The sequence below is a fragment of the Helianthus annuus genome, chromosome 9 (genome assembly GCF_002127325.2).
Source record: "Helianthus annuus cultivar XRQ/B chromosome 9, HanXRQr2.0-SUNRISE, whole genome shotgun sequence".
In the NCBI taxonomy this organism is placed as follows: domain Eukaryota; kingdom Viridiplantae; phylum Streptophyta; class Magnoliopsida; order Asterales; family Asteraceae; genus Helianthus; species Helianthus annuus.
In genome coordinates, this window is record NC_035441.2 from 182,714,249 (window position 1) to 182,731,950 (window position 17,702).

At 35.1% G+C, this 17,702-nt stretch overlaps 1 long non-coding RNA gene across 4 annotated transcripts; it reads left to right on the forward strand.

Annotated features, from left to right (window-relative positions):
• Nucleotides 1-10,468: 10,468 nt before the first annotated feature.
• On the forward strand, nt 10,469-14,737 carry LOC110880011. Of its 4 annotated transcripts, none has more exons than XR_002559149.2 (5): nt 10,469-10,847; nt 10,988-11,061; nt 11,348-11,408; nt 11,488-13,268; nt 14,506-14,737. It is a non-coding gene; the product is annotated as an uncharacterized LOC110880011 (long non-coding RNA). The 4 variants fall into 4 exon arrangements; XR_002559153.2 differs by having other exon boundaries at nt 10,473-10,703; nt 10,790-10,847; nt 11,488-14,737; XR_002559152.2 differs by having other exon boundaries at nt 10,492-10,847; nt 11,488-12,895.
• The last annotated feature ends 2,965 nt before the right edge of the window (nt 14,738-17,702 follow it).

Below are 17,702 nucleotides of genomic sequence, written 5' to 3' on the forward strand. Positions count from 1 at the left end.
TATAAATCATTCAGCAAGTATATAATACCATTCAGCATTCAGCAAGTATATAACACCATTCAGTAAGTATATATAACACCATTCAGCAAGTATATAACACCATTTAGTAAGCATATAAACCATTCAACAAGTATATAACACCATTCAACAAATATATAACACCATTCATTGACTAAACATCTGATCGAAACATATTTTTTTTCTCTATATAAGTATAGCAATATGGTATTCATATTAAAGATAAAAAAACGCTCGTTATTATGGTGTAATTTTTTTTAAAAAAAAGTTACGTATAAAAAGTTATTGACGTTTAAAAAAGACGGGGGGAAGTTACATGTGCATTAACTAATTTCTAGTGGGTTTAAAAGACTATATTGCCCTTAAATATTTCAAATCAGTCCAAATTAATGAAAATATTTTACAATTTGGTCCCTATTGATCTAAACCATTAGATCAAAAGATCTAATGGCCGAGATTTTTTCTTACCCTTTTCACACTTTAAGCCTTTTTTACATGATCCTCTACCTATAACATAATATAATCTTTTAATATATCCTGAACCCACTAAATGTTACATCATACTTTATCTTCTGGTGGATTCAACAATTACCTCTAATTGGTTGTAGATGTTTTAGTTAATAAAAGCATTGAAAATGATTAAGTGAAGTATCTCTCTTCTTACATAGGTGGACCTACTTTATGATAGCTAATAATAAAGTATCTACTTTCTCACCCGAATGTCTATATGGTCACTAGTAGTTCTTCCATTTGCTACGGGGAGATGTAAAAGTTGAACATAAACCAACAAAGTGTTAACAATGGGTTGTACAATTCGTCATCTAATATCCGAAGACTCAACGCCCTCCCCACGCAAAACACAGCAAAGAGAATTAACACTCACACCCCATTTACTAAGAGCCTCACGAGTAGAGAGCCTATTCAAACCAGCTTTCCAAGCAAAGATATCACACTTGCTAGGAACCCACTTACATCAACTTACAACATAGAAGTGACTAACATCCAAACTAGACAACAGCCACCTTTTAACAGATTTCACCAAGAACTCCCCACCTGAATCCCCCAGCCAAACCCGAACGTCGGCATTCCCAGTCTAACCTGTCTTGATAATCGCTCTAAAACATGACTCCCACCCCGTCATCTCTTCATCTGAAGACGGGTGTTGATACCAATCCCACTTCCAAACAATACTGTTATCTTGCCAATAGACATGATCTTTGACTTCACACTGCTTCTTGACTTCTATTCTTAACAAATTTTGAACACCATAAAGAAAGCATCATCCCCGGACCAAACATCGGTCCACAAACTAATGTCGAAGCCATCAGTGACCACACCTTTAAACATGTTAAAGGTTTAGTCCCAGACGCTCTCAATTTGTTCATCATGCCCATATTGTTTTTGCACACCCCAAACACTGTTATTAACCTGAAACATAGAGCAAGTCGCTCTCTTAAGATACAAAGCATTTACAAGTCTCTTCTAACGATTGAATTTCTTGTTCTTGGTTTGAGATTTTAAGCCTATTGATGCCTAACCTTCCCATATGCTTAGGAAGAGCCACACGACACATGATCCCAAGCTATCTTTCCCCATTATTAGAACATCCCTATAAAAATCTCTTCATAATTCCATCCAACACCTCCACTACTTTGACTGACGTTTTATATAAAGAGAAATAATAAGTTGGTAGGCTTTCAAGCACCAATCTATTAAGAGTGACTCTCCCTCCTATGGACAAAGTAGAGGCTTTCCATAGGGATAATCGAGCCTCAAGGATATCAATAACATGCCTCCAATTGTTGAATCTATTCATATTTTCCCCAACCAAAAGACCAAGATAATTGAAAGGAACGATTCCTGCCTTACATCCCAAAACCAATGCCAAGGCATTCACTTTACTCATCTCCACCCCACACCCAAAAAGATTGGATTTATGGACGTTAATTTTTAGGCTCGAGCGTAAATGGAAACATCTTAAAATTCTAGCCATGTTCAAAAGATTAACTTGCAACCATTCACAAAAAAACATGCATCATCTGCGTACAATAAGTAAGAGAAGGAGGGCCCTCCGTTTGGCAATCAGAGACCAATGAAGGCACCCACCTCACACGCTTTATCGATGATACTAGAAACAAATTCCATAAAAATAAGGAAAATAAAGGTCACATTGCCTCATACCATTATCACGTTGAAGTTTAAACTTAGGCGAGCCATTCACTAACACCGAAGATCTAGCTGACTTAAGAATGCCCCAAATCCCATTTGCCCCATAACTCCGAAAACCCCATTTGAGACAACATGGAAATAATGAAGTTCCAATTAACATTATCACACGTCTTCTCAAAATCTAATTTTAGGAAAAAGGCCTTTTCTTTAGTCTTCTTAATACATGACAAAATCTCGTTCACCATCAAAGGACCATCAAGAATCAACCTATCTTGAAGAAAAGTAGATTATGTTTCATAAATAAAGCAATCACCTTTTTTAACTAGTTGGCTAAGATTCTTGAAATGCCTTTGTTGATCATCCTAACCAAATTGATTGAGTGGTAACCATTAAGACATAACGAGTTTGTCACCTTCGGGATAACTTTAATGAATGAGGAACTACTACCTCTATTTAAGACACCCGACTTATGAAAGTATGACATAACATTAAAGAAATCAGGCTCAAATATGTCCCAAAAATACTTCACAAACCTGAAGTTGAAGCCATCAGGGCCTAGAGTGCGATCCCCACCACACCCAAAAACCACCACCTTGATCTCTTCTTTCGAAAATGGAACAACCAGCGAAGCCGCTTCAGGAAAAGAGAAATACCTAAGAAGTGAAATACCTTAATCCGCCACCTTAATACTCCTTCTTAACCAATTTCGGTTTGTCACACCATGACCGATCAACCATCAAACCCGATATCGAATTCCTAAACCTCCTAATATTAATGATTACATGAAATTATCACGTATTGTCATCATCCTGCAAAAGCCCACCTAACCCTAGACCTTTGCCTGTTGTCCTTAGCTCTAAGATACTCGAACTCTCGAATACTATGCTTGCACTCCATTCAAACCCACTCCTCCTCCTCCTCCGTTAGATCTCTATCTTCGATAACTAACTCCAATTCCAAATCCTCTTTAAACATATCTTTTTCCTCATTTTCCTTCTATGAAAAATAGACTCAATCTCACTTATCACAATGTTGACTCTCAAAATACCTATGTATTATTTATAATGTTGACTGTCCATTCGAACACATCTCTGTGTTTTCATATTAGCAAATAAAATGTTACAATTGTCACACCCCGGTATTTCCAAGATAACCCGATGGGCCCGGTGGGGAGTATTGTGACATAGTTGATATCATCATAGACAATTAAACACAGAATAGCACAACGGAAGTCTTGAAATAAAATTACTATTACAAACCAAGTGTTCAAAATCCGAAGTAATAATTACAGACGGTTGTAATAGATCCACAGGCGGATCATATAAATGTACAAAATGATGCTTAACAAACTTTAGGCATTCTAAGGAATTGCAAGATCCTTTTATCAATACCGAGCAACATCCAGTCTATTTCGTATAGTACATGTCACTTAGTCTTTTGAAGATACGTCAGTTTACACTAGTAAATACAATTAACCGACACATTTTGAAAACATTTCCAAAATTGATTTAAGTGCACAAGGCACATGAAAATCTTTTATAACTTGGGACAATTAAGAATTTTAATCTTGTACACAGTTTTACATGTTTGTCAATACATATGGGGCCCAGTATAGAAACCGAGACATGATTAACCGACACGCCACTTATAAAACCCACGAAGGAGTTATCCCCAACTTGTGGGTAAAAAATATATTTTAGCATTTGCATCTGTCAGGTGTATGCCTACACCCCGTGCTTAGGTCGTGGCCATTAGTAACTTAAATGAGCCGAGGATATCCAGGACACGGTCGCGTTAACCACCAATGTTTAAGTTATCAAACAAAATAGGTTAAAATGGGTTATGCAGATTTAATAGCCACAATCCGGTTAAGTGATCCCATAGCCGACCAAGCGGTAATAATTTACCGTATCCTAAGCCCGTATAGGGAAAATAAGTTAAAAGTATTTACCTGAGCTATAACTCGTTTCAATGCAAGATTTAAATAACTCAGTCGTATAATTCACTAGACAAGTGTAGATAGCTTTTACTGGAAGGATCTAGTCTGGAATGATGGTAATATTAATCAATTAGAATGCTAACGGGTCCTATTTAAGTCATAGACTTAGACCGACTAGCTTAAAGAATGAAATACGGTACAATGTGCTAGATTAAGTGATGACCGGAATAGAATTTAGTTTAAACCCAACAAGTATGAAGACTTGTATAATATGGGTAAACTAATTACATTCTGGATTTTGAAATTATAATGACAAGATTAAGCCCGTTTCGGTAAACTTATGTAAACTAGTTACATAAGTCGAACCGAACGCGTATAGGCATTAACGGGTAACCGGATGAGTCATATACAAGTTCCATATGTTATTATACTTAAAACATGTTATAATTTCAGTAAGATATCAACATATATGCCCTTTAAGGTTTTAAAATCAAATTAAGCCTCATAAGGGTGTTTTTGGTAATTTTGCAACTTATAAAAGAAGTTTGCAAGTAAACTGATGTTATGGTCATAAACATTCTGGAAAAATAGTTAATTTATGATATAATATCATTAAGATATCAAATATATGTGTGGTTTATGTTTAAATGGTCATAAACATTCTGGAAAAATAGGTAATTTTTTAGATATAATATCATTAAGATATCAAATATATGTGTGGTTTATGTTTTAAGACCAAACTATGCACCGTATGGGCATTTTGGTCATTTCACACATAGTTTCGAGAACTTAATTTGGGATTCTAAGTTCATGACTTATACCTACTGTAAAAATATTTAAAATGATTTATAAAATCAGTAGGTAACAAGTCTTGGGTGATAAGTATGGTTTAAAACCATACTATGCGCCTAAACGACGTAAAAGTCGTTAAATGATGATAAATTACGATGTTTTAGTAAATATGATGTTATGACCAGCTTTGAATAGTTAAAATATGTTATTTGTCTTAATATATCAGCAAGTAAAAGTTTTTGTATGCATATCATGTTTAAAACCCATATTAAGTGCCATAAGGGTATTGTCGTCATTTAAGAACAACAACTAGAAGTTAAACTCAGAATATAAACTGACTTAACATCCCAAATAATCCTAAATATGATATTATATCAGTATGTAATGAGTCTTGCCAAGAAATTATGTTTAAAACTCATTTTACATGTAAAAGGGCATTTTAGTCCTTTTAAAAGCATGATTTACGATTATATAAGTAAACTCAGTTTATGACCAGAATGTTAACATCAAAATATGCTAAATATGTTTACTTATCATTACATAACTCATTTGCATGCTCAGATTACATAACTCATTTTTAAATAAAAGGGCATTTTAGTCAACATTGAACATAATAACGGAACTTGCAATATAAACTCAGATTACTATATGACCATGTAATATAACCTCAGAGGGTTATACTACAATATAATATGGTCATAATATAACCTTAAAACATAATGAAACTAATCTAATTCGGGTCAGAGCTGAAAGTCAAAGCAGAAGTCAAATTTCGCGACTTTCGGTTGCGAACCGACCCTAAACCTGGAATTGACGGGCTGAACATGTTTACACATGTTCTAATAATTATTACCAAGTTATTAAAGTGATAAAACATGGTTTATAACACCTACATTATCAGATTTGAATTATCTTAAAAACTGACCCGTTTGACTTTTAATTTTAATAACTTTGACCCGACAATTGACCAAGCAAACGTGATTATTAGGAGGTGCTCTTTTGAGGATTAACACCTACCTAATTATGATCACGTAGCCATGTTCGCCTTGAACAATGGATGGACCATAATGGTCTAAGCCGAAAGTCAAAGTGTTTATCGAAATACTTTGGGACTTTCGGCTTTTAAAAGCCTATAAAATGAAAAGCAGAGGCTAGGGACACTTACAAAGGGTCCTAGCTCGAAAACTTGACTGAGGTGGAGTCTCCTATCAGCAGGAATCTCCAAGAAAGCAAGAAGAAGTGAATAGAAATGATTTTGAGAGGTGGAAAGGAAAATGGTGGATGAACACCTCTATTTATAGTGAAGTGGGATCATCTTGGATCAAGCCAAGTGTTTAGGGAGCTCCAGAGATCACTCCAAGTGTCGCAAGAGATCACGTAGCCATGTTCGCCTCGAACAATGGCTGGACCATAATGGTCTAAGCCGAAAGTCAAAGTGTTTATCGAAAAACTTTGACTTTCGGCTTTTAAAAGCCTATAAAACGAAAAGCAGAGGCTAGGGACACTTACAAAGGGTCCTAGCTCGGAAACTTGACTGAGGTGGAGTCTCCTATCAGCAGGAATCTCCAAGAAAGCAAGAAGAAGTGAATAGAAGTGATTTTGAGAGGTAAAAAGGAAAATGGTGGATGAACACCTCTATTTATAGTGAAGTGGGATCATCTTGGATCAAGCCAAGTGTTTAGGGAGCTCCAGAGATCACTCCAAGTGTCGCAAGAGGTTTTAAAAACCAGCAATGAGCTCCTAGTTTCGAATTCAAGTGCATGGTGGTTTGAGTGGTGGCCAAGGATGAAGAACCTGCAGTTGGCACAAACATTCTGCTCATAGGTAATAGCTCATTAGATTATCTGAAATAGACACATTCAGTGACCAAAACAATATTTATCTTTTTCTTGTCCTTGTGCAATAGAGTATGTCACTAGATAACTTCTAATAAACTAAGGTAGTAAATGAGTACACCTGTATCGACGGGTATGAGATATGGTTTTACAAGCTATTATAAGACTTTTGGCCGGCCCTGGGGTAGGCGGGGAGGACCACCGGTCAGGGCCCAATATTTCGAGAGCCACGTCTTTTATGAAAAAAAACCTAATATGTATATGTAAAATATTTTTTTAATCGGGTACATCCATACAAACACCAACACTGGCCCCCTTACAAAACTATTCTTATGGTTTAGATTAGTTATTAACCCCTTTAGCATTAGGTTTAGACCTTTAATAAGCCAAATACCCAATTTTGTTAAGGCCTAAGGACACATTTTTTCGAGTTCGAACAGGGTATACGAATTCTCAGGGCCGGCCCTAACTGAGTTTGACAATAATTGTTCCAAACCCATCTTATCATCAACCCTATCCATTAACAAAAGGCGCTTAGTAAAAACTATAATATGTCACACAAACACTACTTCTTATGGACGTGACCAAGTAAAAAGTTAGAAGTAGACAAGTTAGAAGTAGACATTTTAACCTTTTATTATTTAAATCAATCACTAAGATGAAAATGTAGAAAATAGAGGGGTGTTTTGAAATATGGTATTTGTTGACTTTTTCTCTTCATATGCTACTAGGCATATGCATATTTTTTCTCATTTTTTAAACATTCATAATTTTTTATACGACGTTATTTTTTTTTTATTTTAGTACCAAATTGCTACATAAAATCTGACAACTAAAAAATCCAAAAAGTTGTGTTATATTTATAGGTTGTAACATTTTTGTGCTAGATTTTTATGCTAAATTTTTTGTATTTTATTTTTTATACTAGATGTTTTTGTGCTAGATATTTTTGTGTTGTATGGAGGGAAAACAAAAAGGTAAAATCCACTTTGTAATGGATCTTTCCCCTGCTTCTTAGACCATGTGTAGTGGTAGCAATTTATAATGCCCCCACCATGGGGCATTATATGACATGTGGCATCCTAGTCACACTTGGGCATTATAACAAAAGTGGTGTAGTGGGAATAATGCTCTACCAATCATTAAACAAAAAAAAAAACTATTTTCTCATTGGCTAGTCAAACCCATTCAAACCTTCCACAATTCGTTTAGGCGTTTTCATTAAAACGCCAAAGCCATTTTTCTTTGCCCTATAATGCCTTATGTAATGGAGAAGGGGGCGTTTTTTTTCCCTATAATTTCCCATAATGCCCCACTACACATAGTATTATTATCACATGTATCTTTCAATATAAAAAAGTGCATTAAAGAATTCGAGATCACTTAACAATGTATATGAAAGTAGAAATGTTAAGTTTGCAAAAGTTCGTTCAAATACAAGGTTAATTTGCAATTAAAATAAAGGACATAGATTAGTTTTTAAAGATTGTTAGGGTGTAAGGGGCGTAATTCGGGGAGGGTTTCGGGGAAGGGTTTCACCGATTAGGGGGGCGACGCCAACAACTCGGTAAAGGAAAACGGGGAGGAGAGATGGAGGGGCACCGGTGGCGGCTCACCGAAGAGAGAGGGAGGAGAGAGAGAGGGACTCACCAATCAATGAGTTTCTTTTTCTTTTTTTTTTTTAAAAAAAAAAAAAAACCAATTCACCTAAGAGGGGTGTGGCGCCATCAAATTGGGGTGTTAGGGGAGTTTAAGAGGGGAGTTGACGTGGCACACGGGAATTGGTTTGGCGTAAGAGAGGGGACTCACCTATTAGGTGAGCACCCCCTTCACCCTTAAAGTGAGTAGGGCGTGACCCAAATGAAGATCATCGTGCTCCAACATGAAGTACATATAATCATGCAAAGTGTAAAAGATATCAAACAAGTTCTTTTAATCATTGGAAAATATAATAATAATAAACAGGTTAACGTTAATCTATACTATATTATAATGCATGAGGCAAGGGCATTTTAAGATACCCAAAAAATAAGAACTTTTCCCCCCTTTTATTTATAGAAAGACCCCAAAAATGAGGGTAGTTTGGTCTTTTAAACACTATTTATTTTTTAGCCCCTAAACTTATTACACTTAAATCCCTAAGGTTTTAACAAAATTGTAGATAATTAGTTAGAATTCACCCCTCCATAACAAACTTATATTTTTTTTTTACTTATTCTTAACATATCTTATAAACTATTATGTTTAAAAAAAATCCAAAGATAGCATGACGACCTACTCATTTTTTTCGACGTTTCGATAGTTGTCTTGGTCAGTTTTAATGTACAGATTAAAAGGTACAAGTAGATGATGTCTTAGTGTACAAGTTATTAAAGTCCAACGTAGTTGGTCATTATAACATAATGTTTAATAGCTACCAAATGTCAAATGATTGAATACTGCCACAAAATGTTTAATAGCTAATTTGTTATAGAGATTAGCATTTTAAGATACCCAAAAAATAAGAATTTTTTTTTGCATTAATACATAAGGTACAATCTAAATTGAGGGTAAATTAGTCTTTCAATCACTATTTGATAGGGGTTCTTCCTACACTATGAATTCCATTGGACCCAGAAATGATACAAATTACATTTTATCATAAATATTTAATTAAATTTATGAATAATTAGTTATTATTTACATTTTTCCTCCTCAACAAAATTATCTATATTTATGGAATCTTAAAACTATATTGATGGGAGTTTTAAAAAAAAAATACACATGTTAGTTACATTTTCCCTTCTCAACAAAATTATCTATATTTATGGGAGTTTAAAAAAAATACACATTATAATGCATGAGTTACAACTCATAAACTGCACACCCTTCTTTTGACAACCATAGCACCAGACTACATATTCATTCAAATTTCAAACCTAGAAACCTTTCTCTCTCAACCTCTCTTTTCTCTCTACCTGAAACTCAATTCTAAGATCCGGGAACACATAATCAACCACATACAAGAATCAATTTCTCTGTGAGTTTTGATTTTCTCTTTGTAACCTTTCTCTCTCATCCTCCCTTCTTAATCTGGAATCACAAATAATACAACTCTGTCATCTATAATCACGATTTTCTTCCATGTTGATGGTTTTAGGCACAAGTTTCAGGTATTTTCTCAACCTTTTGTCTTTTTGTTCAGCCACCATGATCTGTTTGCATAAAGTACACACATTTATTGGATCCATGCTTTCTTTATCTGAATCAAAAGTTTTAGGGATCAAAAAATCATCTGGTGGAAGCGGAACCTCTGAGGTTTCTTCTTGATTGATTATGAATATGTTATTTTGTTTTGTTAACAATATGCAAAATTGTTCAGAATTTCATTTTTATGTTTCTATCACCTTGATCTCGGTCAAAAGATGGTGCAGATGCTTATAATCTTGTTTGGATTATTTGTTTCAGAGTGATATTAGTTGATTCGTATCATAACTACAAGAGTTGCAGAAAAGGGGTGTAGAACTTGATGAAGAGAAGAAAAGGCCGAGCTCAGAGGTTAAGAACTTTTTGATACACTCCTGTTGTTCAATCCACCTTATTAGTTTGTGATTGGTGAAGTTAATATAGCTTATGATCTTCTTTGTGATTCAACTTCATTCTAATAAAGTGGAGGATGAAATGCTTTATAAATGGGTTAATGACTTGGTATGTACCACCTGGTCTCTTGTTGGATCATAGAGTTGATTATTATCTATAATATATTAAAAAGGAGAAGTGATGTACCAAATTGTAATTTTACTACAAGTACAACATTGAAAGCAGCATATACAACATTGTGTAAGCAAAGAAAATTGGAAAGTATTTGGTATTTTAAGACGCTGGAAGGGCACAATTGACAATTCAAACTCCTTTCACTTTAATTGCCATAGTAATTGAATGCCAATTGAATGCGCTCTTCATCACCACCGGTTCGTTTTCTCATCAACAATCAATGAAATCATCATGTTTACTGGTGAATTGATCAATTGAAACTGATTTTAAACTTGAATTGAAGCAACCCCTTCGTTTCCAGACCCACCCCCTTATTACTCGGCAATTGAACGCCTTTGTTGGTGAGTTCCGACCTTTTTCAATTCGATTCATCCTCAACCTACTAAAACCCTAAATTTGGATTCCATGTATATGTGTTATCACTTTTCCATAAGTTGTATGTTCTTATCATATATTGATGTAATTTATCATTTAATTTCAGGTGGAGAAGGTTCGTTGGCATCTGGGTTGGGTCGAAATCTCTTGCACAGTCTTCTTCTTAAGCGATCTGAAATGGTATTCCACTGTTTCTTTCTAATTTGGATTTTGAGTTAATTTAATATTGGTTACAGAGTATCTTTGGTTTGTTTATTGGGTATTATCGATTTACGATTATAACTTTATATTAACGAAACACTTTCTTTGCACCAATGCAAGGGAATGATGCGCTTTGATATTAATCTCATTCATTTTGTGAGTTGTGTTTTCTGTTTAGTTCAGAGCGGCTGCAAAACTTAGCGATAAATACCCTAATAGGGATTAATCTCATTCAATGTTGTTATGCTTGATTTCCATCATATAGGTTTGTGGGACAGTTCTTATGTAGTTATAGCACCCTACCAATGTATGCACTCGATACGCAGGTATAATTTTCGAACTAAAAGACTGCAAAATCAAATATTTATATATTTGCATTCATCGGAACTTTATAATACCCTGCAGATAGAAGAGTTCTGTGATAGTGTGATGATACAAAGAAGAGTTCTATCAAGGTTTTGATCTCTATGTATACCTCTGGATAGTTGGTTTTGATCTCTATGTATACCTCTAGATAGTTGGGTTTATGGTAGTGGTTCCGTGTTCTGAGTACGGGAATCGAGTTAAAAAGCTGGATTCTATAAACCTCTACGGTGATAAAGATCAATGGGTCTGGATTGGCGGAAAAGATAGCGATTTTTCAGTTGGAGTGGTCAAAAGGTTCTTGAGAAGTGAGAGAGATTGCAGTAACAACTTTGTTCTCAAGTGGTCGAAACAGGTGCCAAAGAAATGCAGTATATTGGTGTGGTGTGCTGAGATGGGGAGGATCCCGACAGTTGACGTGCTTTTAAAACGAAACTGCTACAACGGAGAAGACATGTGTGTTTTATGTGAAGACAGCTGATCATCTCTTCTGTAGCTGTTACGTGGCTGCTGTGTTATGGAATCGGGTCAGTCTCTGGTGCAAGATAAGTCCCATCTACGCTTTTTTGGTTAAAGACTTTCTGGAAATTTACAAGTACGCAGGTTTGAAGAAGCATGAGGAAGATATCATGCATGGTATTATTATGGTCGGCTGCTGGATCTTATGGAAAAGGAGGAACAACATCAGGTTTTCTGGCATTAGCGTCTATATTGGTAAAATCTTTCAAGATGTTATGGTGCTTGGTTTTTTTTGGTATAGGAGTAGATCTAAAAATAGAGAATTGTCTTGGGCTAACTGGTGCTCTTTTCAAATGTTTTAAAGGCCTGTGCTGCTGTTGTGTTTTGTTGCTGCCCATGTGTTAGGGTAGTGTTGTTTATAAAAGTTTACTTTCAAAAAAAAGATGCTTCTTGATCTATACTTAGTTCTAGAAGACGGCACTTAAGATCATGCTCGCAAAACGGATATCTATAACTTATCATCATTTTAAGATGGTAAATGAAAGATTTCGTTACCTTTGCTATATTTGTGGCAATGGCTGCAAAATGTTTATAATTCTTGCCTTCAAATCATAGTGGTTCCCCGTTATTATCTTACTGCAAATTCATGTGTATGTATGCAGTAAATTCATTTTGTGGCCTTAGTTTTAGAAGGAATAAATTGAAAGATCTGCACAAATTTGAATGCTTCTGGTTACTTGTATATTGATAATATGCTTGTGAAACTTTTTAATGCTAAGAAAGTTGAATGTGAACAATGTAATATGGAAGTGCAAAACTTTCTCCTATTGATATGTTTAACTAAATATTGATTTTGTCGTTGAATGTAGCCTTATGTGTTTTGACTTTTGATCCAATTAGCCTTATGTGTTTTAACTTTTGATCCAATTTGGCATCGAGTGTCAAGCTAAGCAGGCTAGCGCTGCTAACGATGAATATACTTTTGCTTGAGGTAAGTTTTCGGTTCTAAACCCTAATTTATCCGTATACAATTAATGTTTCATTTTCATTTTTGTCGTGTTAGTTTGAATATATGTTGTGATTGTAAAAGTTGTTATGATATCGGTTCATTTCACTCTGCAAGATCTGTTTACACTTTCCGCTATATTTCTTGCCTGTTAGTGGCTATGTTTTTTTTCTTAATTAGACCAATTTTATGACTGATCATCAATGTTTTCTCAGATCGTGTTATTATATCGTTTGTTGTGCGCTGGATCTCATGTTAAAGTTCATATATCCTATCTTGTTGCATTTTTTAGCCGACAAAGGAAACACTTTTATTCAAACACAAAGCTTCACTCCTAGCAAGCAGCTAAGAGGAGCAGGTACATTAGAACTCAAAGAGACTAACTCAAACAAGACACCAAACAACCAGAATGCACTTAGCCAAAATTCATACTAGAAAAAATGTTCCAGTCCTCCGGTGTGAGGCTGCTTCTGCGGCGTCTCTTCACCATCCACCAAAAGGACGTGACTTTAATATCCTCCAAAAGCGAGTGAGCCGAGTTGTGTTTCTTGTTAAAAACTTTTTTGTTGCGGTTGGACTAGATTATCCAAAGCGTTAGCAGGAATATCACGTAGACGACCTGTTTTCTTCCTACTTCCCAGCTCCACTCCAGTGATCAAGCATGTGTTGCACCGAGCCAAAAATACTCGGGACTGACACCTGCATCCATCCACACACTAATCGTTACACCGACTTATCAAAGGTGCATTTGACTAGCAAATGGTCTGCTGTTTCATTATGGGTTCCACATGCCGGGCATAAGCCATTGCCAAACGACACGTTTCTAGCAGCTAAAGCCACAGCCGCCGGAATCCTTACTTTAACCGCCCTCCTCCCAAAACAATTAACTTTCGGAACCACAGTTTTTCTCCAAACAAACCTGTTCGGATCCTCATTAGTTTCCAACGTGCTCTCCAGGTCAGCTCTTTGCCCCAGTTGGTTTTCCAACTCCAAGTGTCGCAGGTCTCCTTGAGCCTGACCTGCCCCAACATAGTTTGTATACTGACCACTTGATATGTTCTTTAGCCGTGTGATGGAGTGAGGGAACACTGAAAATTCCAGCAAACTTCGTCTCCATCTTTCTTCTAGCAGTCCATTACCATGGCAGTTCATATTTTTTTGTCAACAGATTATTTCTATATTTATTGTCAATTATTTTTGTTAATACAATATGCCTTTTTCTTCGGATCTAACATGAATAAGATAAAGAGAAGAAAATCGAGTTTCAGCTAATATATCCGAATCTTGTTTCAAATGATCCAACCCAGCAAAAAACCAATCTAAACCAACCAAAAATGGCATGGACCGGACTAAAGCAGGGTTGCACCATTCTGGACGGATGCGCGCCTCGCAAGTTCCGGGCATGCGTTTTTTTCTTTGCGCTAAAGCATTAGGCGCGCGGTACGCCCTTTGCGCCTTAAGTGCACCTTGAACCTTTAACAACTTAGGTTTATGGGAGTAAAATGATTATCATTTACTGCACAAATTTTTAGTAGCAATTGTATAAGTATCATATGGAATGTTTGTAATTTGTGGTTTTTTCATGATTTTTAAAGGCTTGATGGGGATGTTCCTGGTGGTGCAGTCTAAAAGGATAGCAACTTTACAGAAGCATGTATGTGACTTGTTACTTTTCCTATTCTTACAAAAACTTTGTAATCATCATATCCCTTTTATTGTTAATTTGATTTTGATTGTTGTATGTTTATTGGGTTTTGTGGCCTGAATGAGTTTCACAGCGGGTTGATTTGGTTTTTATGACAATTTTCTCTCCTTGGATTTGCTTTTTAAGACAATTTTCTCTCATTGGATTTGCATTTCATAACTCCTCATATTTGTTACTGATTTCGTTATTATTTTTAGAGGAAAATAATATACTTGAATGCTATGAATCATATATTTTACTTTTTTGGGGGGTTTATATAATAACTGATAGTGTTTAGAGGTAGTTCACATAGGTGTTCAAGGCATTCTTTTGATATAAAATGTTGAAATTATGTATTTGTAGAAAAATTCTTGCTTTGCCTGATTGTTCTTTATGCAAGTATGGTTATATTGTTGAAATTTGCTAATTGGATACAAATTGTCAGTTTATCTATAATGTTCGTGCCGCTAAGCGAGTCAGTAGGTAAGTTGAAGATGGGTTTCCCTGAAACAATTAAATTTTTTTCGTCAAAGCGGGTCAGATCGTGCATGTTGTGTAATTGGTGATATTTAAATACAGATCTTAACAGTTAGTTAGCCTATACGCCAACACTTTTGTTGCCTTAATTTTAATTATGAGTGATATTTTACTTGATACGTTTGCTTATTTGAATAACTAATATTTTTAAGTATCAGGTGGATTGCTAAGCCCTTTTGACCTGTGTTATTTTTAAATAGGTTTTTAATTTATAACGGGTCAACCCGTTTGAGATTAAAAAAAACTTTAATTGTCTTGTTTTTAGGTAAATGGGTCAAATTCTTTATTTTAATGTTGGTTAAAGATAAATTATTTAGGGATACTAAGTTAATATTGTTATACGTAGAAATGTTTTCAAGTTACAAAAACAAAAGTTAATATATATGCTCAAAATCGTCAACCAAACTTTTTTGTTTTAAGAAATCAAAATAAGAGTGTTCTTTTAAATTGGTTTTCTAAGCACAAGTGTGATTTTTCAGTTTTAAGATCAAATTATGGTGTCCGATTGGTTAGAATTACCATTGAGGAAATTGGTTAAGAAACAAACAAGGTCGAAACACAATGATAATGTAATTTAAAAACGATGATATTGTAGGGTTTTATGACGTTTAAACGAGATGGAAATTAAAACTGTGTAAGATGTTGTCCCCGCCGCATCGCGCGGGCACCCTACTAGTATATTTAAATGTAAAAAGAGATGTATCATTTCAAATCATTGGTTCAAGCAATTTTGATCTTATACTGTGACCTAGAGATCATCAATCTGAGTATAATAAACTTTGTTCGCCGTTGAGCAGCATACAAATTGTATAAAAAAATTAATAAACATAATATTTTATTTAGACCTTAAAAACAGTGAAAGTTTTGATTTGGTAAAAGACAGGAACACAAACACTTCACTCATTTTTTCTTAAATTTGAAAAAATAACTTACACACTCATTTCCAAAATTATAAAACCAAATTCATTTTGTGAGATTTAGATTTGGGAATCTTGAACTTACAAAATATGGATCCATAAATAAGATACCCCATCTAAAAACAAACTTAGACCGTGCGTAATCATTTGAAATGAGGCGTTTTTAACCCCTAAAACGCCCAATCCACGCCCAAGCTCGGCCCCTAAGGGCGTTTTTCAACCTAAATTGGCATTTGGTGTTGTATTTTCCACGCCTTGCCCCTTTTCTTGTGTCCAATCACCTTCATTTTCCTTTTTGAAAAACCAATCAGATTTTTTTGATTTTTTTTATTTAATTTTATTACATACATAATGTCCCACAATGCCCACATCCCAACTACACCCATTTTAGAAAACGTCTCATAACGCCCCATTAGTTACTTGGCTGCCACATGACGCAAAACACCCAAGGGTGAGGTGTTACCCACTACACATGGTCTTACAATGAAACAATTACGAATTAAAACCAAAACCTGAGTTCAAATCATATATCTTATTTAATATATAAAATAAATTGTTTTCAGAACAATAAACATAAATTTATATTCCATTTCAACATAATAATTGTTAAGTATCATAAAAAAACCAACTAATAAAAGCATAACTACAAGATCGCAAACACATACGCATAAACACACGTAAACATATACAAACAAACGTGAAACATGTAACTACTTTTTACGAGAAACAAAATATTTTTAAAAAAACATTAATTTCGTTTGCTCGAAATAAAAAGGTGTTCGGGGACACCATTGTTCTTGCTACAATATGGAGAATATGTTTGCTCGAAATAAAAAGGTGTTCGAGGACAATTTCATTTCAGTACAGAAAACAGTGGATGTAAATAAAAGAGGATGTTTTCGTTTGGATATGCCATTGAGCGAAGATTCTCTCTCCTTCGTGGATAAATGGATGGATTTCGATGTTTTTTATTCGTTGTAATTTCGTTTTCTGTTTTGTTTTTTGTTCTGGTTTTTAAACTTTTTATTTCTATTTCTTGTTGGGCTCTATATCTATAGAAGTTTTGCCGTTAAAAAAAAACAAAAACATGGTATCAAGAAACTTATATTACTGGGAAAAGATCAAATAGGAAGATTAATTTCGCTAGGAAGGATCGGAAGCAATAAGAGGATGACATGTGGCAAAGATGAAAGACATAAGGAGGGGTATTTTGGTCAAAACTCACCATCTTAAAAAAAAAAACCAGCATCTGCAATTCATTTCTCTTACCCGCATACTCAAATCCACCATTTTCAAAACTATAAACTACCACATCCCAACCAACACCACCACCTCCACCTCAACCACCACCACCACGACCTATGATCGCCACCATCTTGCCGGAAACTAGACCTGAAACCACCACCTTCAACCACCTGTTGGGTTTTTCAGATCTGACACCATCATTCCACCATCCACCGCCACCGCTCCACCGCCACCAGTTTCCCCACGATGTATTAGAGTCCTTTTTCCGTCCACCGTCGTTAATCAGAGTTCTTTTGTAAGTTATGTTATATTTTATTTTCATTGCGTTTTAGTTATCAAACCTCAATTGCGTTTTTCACCTCATTATGTTTTAGTTAGAGTTCTTTTCATTTTTGTTCTTCTGGATGTT